Below are 9202 nucleotides of genomic sequence, written 5' to 3'. Positions count from 1 at the left end.
TTATCAACATTGTTTTTAACCATAATTACCCATTCCCGGGCTTGTCAATCTTAGCGTATCACGTCCATTCCATGGTTTACACTTTTATAACTCAACTTTAATGAGTGACGTTTAAGTCACTTCGAACACTACCATTTCGACCATTATTTTAACTTGTTTCTTTATCTAGTGAGTTACATCAGTTTATTTATTTTCCATACATGACTAATTAAACAATATTGTCAACCAACATTTCTAGTTAACTATTTTGACCCGTTTGGTTTGTCGAGTGAACTTTGTCACTTCTATGACATACCAAACTCGCAATTGACACTACAATTTCATTAACATTTCTAAGACTATTGTTTATGCATAACGTAACGAAACCGAAGTTAGGTACCTTTAGTGCACGCCCTTCAACGCCAATCGCCACCGGCTTGTCCACTCGACGCTCCGGTATCTTTTCCTATAGAGTTCAATCACGACTTGTTTAGAACTCCTTTTCAACCATATATCGCATAATTTTGTCAAATCATCACAATCATGCGTCTTACTTTAAATTTCAATTTCGAGCCTTCTTTGAGGCATTTCAACAAACACTTTAAGGGCAGAATTTTACATGATTATATAGCAAATCCCTAGCTTATCATCTAACCCAAATTTCACATCAATCAACCCCTTTTACACAGTTGTTAACTTCTAAAATCCTGAAGTCACTTTACCATTGTCAAATTACACTAGAACAACACCCAATTTCCTAGTGTGTATCAAGTTCTACAAAACCCACTTATAACCTACAATGGTGTTCATGGATTTTACTAAAATTTCACATGATTTCAACTTGTATTTGTCTAGGGTTTGTCCCTAGACTCTATGTTGTTCCTAGTTCATCATAAAACAAACATGCAACCATACAATTCAGATTTTCCCAATTTCATGAGAATTTCGAGTTGAGAGTTTTCATCAAATTTTACATACCTTGTAATCCTCTTGTGATGAGGATCAGTAATCTATGCTCAATTTTTGTTTTTGATCAGATTTGGACCTTCAATTTTGTGAATTAAGTGATGAACTAGGGCTTGGTGATGTCTCCTAGTCGCCCCCTGCATCCCATGTACGACCAGACACACTTTTGTGTGTTTGGTCCTTAATATATATATATATATATATATATATATATATATATATATATATATATATATATATTTTATCTATTTGAGTTTCAGATTTTACAAGATAAGCCCCTCTACTTTTGTTTAACTTAAAGTTTGGTTGTTCTTAACCATGTTATAAGTTATTTCTAGACTTGTAGCTAACTAGGTTAAAACTCCTAGTTAGTAAATTCTTGTTTGTTTTTTACTTTATAATTTTAATATAAAGTTTCATATTTTCGGGGTGTTACATTTCTCGAGTTTAGCACATTTCTCATTGTAATGATTAATGCCTGACTGCTTTGACATGAACGCTCCTTGTAGTGTCTTCAAAGTCGTTGCTTGTTCACTGCTTGATTCGTTGTATTGATTCATTGTTTTGTTCAAGACATCGTATGATTCTTTTAGCCTGTTCATGTTGTGAACCAACTCATTGTTTTGCTTCTTCATACTTCACAATTTTCACAATTCACAGACACTTTTTCTGCAATAGCTTCCTTATTGATCTTGAAAGCTGGAACTTTTGACTTTAATAACTCGGATTTCTTCTTCATCCTTCTTACCTTTCTTTCTGCATCTCTTTCAGCTAGATATCTTAAATGTTTTTTTCATTCTTACTGCATCATAATCATCATCACTATCCTCTTGTAGTTTAGCCTCCTTTTCCTTTTTCATTCGAGCATTTTCAGCTGCTCTCTCAGCATCTCTCTCTGCTAGATACTTTATATGCTTATTCATTTTTTATGCATAATAATCATCTTCATCATCTTCAACCACTTGAGCAACAAATGCTTTGGCTTTTAGAATCTCTTTATCCGGACAATAATTATCCCAGCTAAAATTTTCCCAGCTAAAACCTTCTGGTAACTTTTCATCATCTTGATCTATCAGACATGCCTTACTATCAGCTGAATTATATTTTTCCCAACTGAATCCTTTTGACGATCTTTTATCATCTTGATTCACCATACAGGCTCTCTTTGATGACTCTTCGATTGCTTTGTTAGCATGTGCAGTTTGTGGTTCTTGTTGTTGATACGGTTGTTGAGCAACTTGATGATAAATTGCTTTCCGATAGTAATCATTGTTGCTGAACGGGTTTTGAGCTCCACTTGCTTCACGGTTAGTGCACTCCCTCTTGAAATGCCCTTTTTCCCTGCAACGAAAACAAATAACTTTAGATTTATCAAATCCTAAAGAAGAAACATGTGCATCATGGAAATCATCTCTTCCTGTGATTTGTTTAAACTTCTCAGCTCTTCTCAACACACTAGCCAAACACCATTTTATATCCATCAACTCCATCTCCTCAGCATCAACCTGATCGTAATCCTCTTTTGTCAACATCGGATTTCCGATCCTTCCTGCAACTAGACTTCCATAAGACACTAACACGGTCACCAACAGAGACATATGGCTTTTTGCAACTTCTTCTGAGTAATTTTGATCGTTCTCAAGATTTAGTGCAATATTGCATTGTAGAACTTTACCACTCTTTGTTGCAGAAAAATGTGGATCAAATGATGGATATGAAGAAAAACCAATTTTGCTACTTGATCCCTAAGATGAACTTTCCGACGAACTCTTTGCATTGAAAGCAGTTTCAATCTTTGGTGAAACATTGATCTTGTCACTAGCACCACCTTTGTAATACAAACCAATATCTTGTTCTCCATCATAATTCTTCATTCTTGCTATCTTTCTTTGTTCCATTTCTTGAGCTTCGAGTTGTTCGATAAAATCGCTCAGTGATAGATTATCAAAATCAGGTGTGTTTCTCAACATCATAAGATATGTGCCCCAAACATCATGTGGCAATGCATCAGCCAACTTATCAATCAGTTCATCTTTGTCTTTATTGATTTTCAATCTTTTCATATTCTTCACCAAATTGCAGTATCTTTCTATAGTCTGTTTGGTGCTTTCATTTCTCAAACCACGAAATAGATCAAATTCTTTCTTCATAAGCGACTTTTTGTTCTTGATCATCTCTTTACTACCAACAAACATTGAGTGTAATTCTTTCCATATTGACTATGCACCTCCATTGTGTTGTAGTAAAATCAAGATTTCATCCTTAATCGCTTGCTGCAAGAGACTAACCATCAACTTCTCATTTTTGTATTTCTGTTTTTCTTCAGCACTTAAATCCTTAATCTCATTTTTTTCTCCATTGTCCTTAACCGGTCTAACATATCGAAATTCAGTATAATCCCATGCATCAATGTAATAAGCTTGAACCCAATTATCAAAATGTTCAGACCATCTACTATACTCCTCAATACTCATTAGCTTGGGCGGTTTTTGTGTTGTGCCTGTTTCATGTTTTAACATTGTACTCTGAGTGATGGTCAACGGAGTAGCAAAGGCATTGTAAAACTCGTTTTCCATGATATTGTACTAAAAAATTCTCAAACACAGATTTTCAAACGAAATGAGATCTTCAAGCGAAATAAACTGTTCACGCGAAATGAACTTTTGGTGCGAAATGACACTTTCAAGCGAAATTAATCTTCGTGCGAAATGATAGACTGATTTCATACGAAATAAAAATCATATTTCGTGCGAGATAAAAGCTGATTTCGTACGAAATGAAACAATGATTTCGTGCGAAATGGTAGCAAGCTTTGTGCGAAATGAATACAATGTTCAAACGAAATGATATCAATTTCGTGCGAAATGGAACTTTCGGACAGTTTTTGAACAATTTGATCATGGTTTACTTCGAATTAGAGTCTGAAACTTTCTAGGGTCTGTTAAAACAGTGTTTCACACATTATATATGAAAATCAATCCATTTTAACCGTGAAATTTTGTTTAATTTCAAAAAGAAGGTGTAGAAATCAGAATTTGCAGCTGAAATGGTAAGAACTCTTCCTCCTGAGCTCTGATACCACTTGTAAGATCGTTATCAGACCCAAACGAGTCGATCAGAAGAGGTCTCGTTCAATACGAAAGGCAGAAACAATCGTATCGAAGTTATTTCAGCTGAAACGTATAAGAAATCACTTCAAACTGTCTCTATATTGATATCAGATCATACTACAAAGCTGGAGACACTTCGGCAGAGCTTCGCTACCGGAATCAAAACCGTTCCAAATGACTTGGCACAACTAGTATTTATAGGCAGTGTGATTTCGCATGAAACAACAGAAACGAAATGGTCAGCTCATTTCGTGCGAAATGGCTTCCAATTCATTTCGTGCGAAATGCCATAAACACACTTTTCTCATTTTTCGTGCCCTGATCTATCTAATCTAATACAAGGCTCGATACAAGACGAAGTCGACAGACATATGCACCAACACCGATGGTGCAAACGGTTTCCTGAGATGAGCTATGGATAATCTTCTAAACATGAAACAGTGAAAATTTTCTTACGCAAGCCAAGAAAAATTCCACCCTTTGTCCGAAATGGTCCTAAATCCGAAATGGTTATCCGGAATGGTCAGAATTGGTCCGAAATGAACAAATCTGATCCGAAATGAACTACTTTGTTCCGAAATGACCACTTCCTGATCCGAAATGAAACTTTTTGATCCGAAATTGTCCGAAATCCTTTAGTATTATCCGAAATGTTAATCTGGTCCGAAATGCAAGTTTTTGATCCGAGATGATCCGAAAAGCAAGATTTCTGGTCCGAAATGCAAGCCTGTATATCTGGAATGATCCGAAATGCTTGGTTTCAGGTCCGAAATGGTCCGAAAAGCAAGATTTCTATCCGAAATGGATCCGAAATACTTGCTGTTTATCCAAAATCAGCAACAGAACCTTAACACAGCCTCAAAAACGTCCAAAACTTCGATTTTTCTGCAGAAAACGATTCTGAACCAAGCCAATCAAGTGCCTAATGCTCTGATACCAATTTTAGGTCCCCTAATCCGTATGGATCGTAACAGATCCGTCGATCTAACCTAGAGTGCGGAATCCCCTAGATTAGATTAAAAATAAAACGAGTAGAAACAGAAATCTCTATAAACTCGATCTTTATTGATTATCTTCAAACGATTATAATCAATCAAGATCTCCAATTCGTCCAAGCCTTTGTCTTTCACAAATTCTCTCCAAAAGTGATTAAGGTCATTAGATGATTAACCTAAACCCTAATGCTAAGCTTTGTTTATATAGGACAAAGCTTTGCATATGGGCTAGGTCATGGGCAAGGTCATTTCGCCTACCATCCCCCATATGTGGGTTTGGTTTGGCCCAATCACTCTTAATTAACTATTAAAAAGCTAAACCTGCTAACTGTTTATCGTTTTACTAACTACAAGATATCCAAAGACCAAATCTAAGCTGTTGTCACAAATATGCGCCAACAGTATAGGATTCATGGGCATCTCATCCCTTTTAGAAATTCCACCTACTTGTTGAGATTTAGAACATTGTTTGGTAAACAAGAAAGCATCACGAAAAATAGTAGGCAAATATAAACCACAAGAAAGAACCCGGTGTCCCGTCTTCTTAGCACTAAAATGGCAACCACATGCATATGTATGTGCATGGGCCAAGACTTCTTGAATCTCCTCATCCGGTATGCACCTTCTTATGATTTGATCCGCTCCAACCTTGTAAAGATCTGGTTCATCCCAAATTTCTTTGCAAGGAACTCTTTGTTTGTCTGCTTTCTGAACAGATGCTCTTTTTCTTCTTTAGTTGATGTTCCTGAAACAAAAACAGTTTTTGGTTTATAAGTTTTCTCATTTTTGTGATTTTTAGGTGGAACAAAACCTAAACCTTTCTTTTTGAAATTACCGTTATGGTTTGGTTTCTTTCGATAACCTGAACCAGAACTGTAACCTTTTTTCTTGTTTAACCTTTTTTGATCTCTTGAGGTGTAAGTTTTAGGTTTTTCAAAAAAAAAATTAAATCTTTTATTTTAGAAATATTAATTTCTGTTAGTTTGAAAACCTTTTTAATCATTTCAGTTTTAACACCTCTTATTGGAAATTCTTTATCAGAATATAATTTGTCAGAATTATTCAAAATATACGCAACTTTGAATGTTTCATCATTCAAATTAGATTTTGATAACAAAAATTCTTTATTGTACACCCGTTTGCCCTTTTTGAATGTTGGACTAGGAGTACTGGACTCAGACTTTGACTTTGACTTAGACTCCTCTGTTTCATCTTTATCTAACACATGATTCACCACTTTCTTCATCAATTGAGATTGTTGATCAGTGTCAGACGATGTATAAGTGACATCAATGTTTTCTAGCAAATTATCTGATGGATCAGATTCCCACACTAAGTTGATTGCCTTTTCGACTCTTTCAGAATTTGGATTTCGTGGAGAATATCCATTTTCAAGCGGGGGTGGACACTTGTTGTAACTGACACTTTGTTTCTTACCAGAATCTTTCACTTCAGTTTCTTCTTTTGTTTCAGAAGTCTTTAGTTTAGATGTGACTTCTTCAAATGCCTTCATGCCTTCAACAGTGGGGTAAATCCTATCAATAACATAAGAAGCACATGAGTAACTTCTCAATAACCTCTCAACTCTTTCAGTTTCTATTCTTTGAATTTCCAATTTTTTCTTGTAACACCCGTCTAATATTTACTTGAATTAATAATGATTCATACCGTCTTATATAAAGATATCAAGGTTGTAACAAAAATTCCAAAAGTAAGGTTCAAAAGTAGCAAAACATTAGTCAACTAAAGACTAATTTGAACATTTAAAAGTTGCTTAAAATTTGCTTACAACCCATGAGCGTAATCTATTAAAAGTTAAGATATTGCGGAAGCTTTAAAATGAGTGTTCGGTTCTTCTGAGCATGCTTGATCGCCATCCGGAAATACCCCATCATTACCTAGAGTCAAAACCATTTGAAAAGTTAGTTTTGACATTTATATAATGCATACAAACAAGTTCTAGTATCAAATCATCAAAAATAAAATAAAATTTCAGTTTTAGTCCTGTCGCGTGTCGCGGCAGAACTTCCTCGACTTGTCGCGTGTCGCGCTAGATCAAAGGGATCCTGTCGCATGGCGCGGGGGAAACCATTTTCCAGCAAGTGCAGGTTTTTGACCTGCATTTCCTGCCAGCTCCGAAATTCACCACTTTTAACTTCAAATGCCCATAACCTTTGTTCCGCAGGTCCGTTTTAGGTGATTCTTTTTCCTATATGTCTGTAATTTAATTACCGACGTATCTATTACAACTATCATACCGAAAATTTGGTTTACGGGCTGAAAGTCTATAAATCCCTAATATATATTTGTTCGACCCGTCTAGTTTTGCACTAAAACTATCATCAATATTTTTATGACCACTAGGCTTATTTTACCCATCTTCCGGGGCTTACGATCATCGGCGTTTCATTACCAATTCCATGGTTTACGCTCTTATGATCTACAATCGCCAAGGGATTTCTCAGTAATTTCTTAGTATCGATTAAACACACATTTATTTGACCCGTTTGGTCGATTTATGGAGTTCACCATTTTAATAATAAGCAAACGTTTTCTAATCTAGTTTTGACCGTTCAATTAAGTAGTGATCATCACCACTTTAACTAATACAAATCCTTATTCTAAAACCCAACTTTGAATAACTACAATATCAAATTATCGTAATGTAACGAAACAAGTTACATACTTACATAATTTATCAACATTGGTTTTTAACCAAAATTACCCATTCCCGTGCTTGTCAATCTTAGCGTATCACGTCCATTCCATGGTTTACGCTTTTATAACTCAACTTTAATGAGTGACGTTTAAGTCACTTCAAATACTACCATTTCGACCATTATTTTAACTTGTTTCTTTATCTAGTGAGTTACATCACTTTATTTATTTTCCATACATGACTAATTAAACAATATTATCAACCAACATTTCTAGTTAACTATTTTGACCCGTTTGGTTTGTCGAGTGAACTTCGTCACTTCTATGACATACCAAACTCGCAATTGACACTACAATTTCATTAACATTTCTAAGACTATTGTTTATGCATAACGTAACGAAACCGAAGTTACGTACCTTTAGTGCACGCCCTTCAACGCGAATCGCCACCGGCTTGTCCACTCGACGCTCCGGTATCTTTTCCTATAGAGTTCAATCATGACTTGTTTAGAACTCATTTTCAACCATATATCGCATAATTTTGTCAAATCATCACAATCATGCGTCTTACTTTAAATTTCAATTTCGAGCCTTCTTTGAGGCATTTCAACAAACACTTTAAGGGTAGAATTTTACATGATTATATAGCAAATCCCTAGCTTATCATCTAACCCAAATTTCACATCAGTCAACCCTTTTTACACAGTTGTTAACTTCTAAAATCCTGAAGTCACTTTACCATTGTCAAATTACACTAGAACAACACCCAATTTCCTAGTGTTTATCAAGTTCTACAAAACCCACTTATCACCTACAATGGTGTTCATGGATTTTACTAAAATTTCACATGATTTCAACTTGTATTTGTCTAGGGTTTGTCCCTAGACTCTATATTGTTTCTAGTTCATCATAAAACAAACATGCAACCATACAATTCAGATTTTCCCAATTTCATGAGAATTTCGAGTTGAGAGTTTTCATCAAATTTTACATACCTTGTAATCCTCTTGTGATGAGGATCAGTAATCTATGCTCAAGTTTTGTTTTTGATCAGATTCGGACCTTCAATTTTGTGAATTAAATGATGAACTAGGGCTTGGTGATATCTCCTGGTCGCCCCCTGCATCCCATGTACGACCAGACACACTTTTGTGTGTTTGGTCCTTAATATTTTATTTTTTTTATCTAATTGAGTTTCAGATTTTACAAGATAAGCCCCTCCACTTTTGTTTAACTTAAAGTTTGGTTGTTCTTAACCATGTTATAAGTTATTTCTAGACTTGTAGCTAACTAGGTTAAAACTCCTAGTTAGTAAATTCTTGTTTATTTTTACTTTATAATTTTAATATAAAGTTTCATATTTTCGGGGTGTTACAAGTCCACCCCCCTTAAAAGGGTTCCGTCCCCGAAACCGAATTACGTATCAAATAAAGTAGGGTAGAGACGTCGCATCTCCTTTTCGGATTCCCACGTAGTGTCCGAGCCTTTTCTATG

General features: G+C 35.3%; 1 long non-coding RNA gene across 1 annotated transcript; it reads right to left on the bottom strand.

The window, feature by feature from the left end:
* Positions 1–6843: 6843 nt before the first annotated feature.
* LOC110896625 lies at positions 6844–8802 on the bottom strand. Its single transcript, XR_002568036.2, has 3 exons — positions 8704–8802; positions 8126–8191; positions 6844–6948 (listed from the first exon to the last, which is right to left on the bottom strand). It is a non-coding gene; the product is annotated as an uncharacterized LOC110896625 (long non-coding RNA).
* Between the last annotated feature and the right edge of the window lie 400 nt (positions 8803–9202).

The sequence above is a fragment of the Helianthus annuus genome, chromosome 12, assembly GCF_002127325.2.
Source record: "Helianthus annuus cultivar XRQ/B chromosome 12, HanXRQr2.0-SUNRISE, whole genome shotgun sequence".
Taxonomy (NCBI): domain Eukaryota; kingdom Viridiplantae; phylum Streptophyta; class Magnoliopsida; order Asterales; family Asteraceae; genus Helianthus; species Helianthus annuus.
Note: the sequence above shows the minus strand (reverse complement) of the source record. Positions and strands in the feature narration are given on the sequence as shown.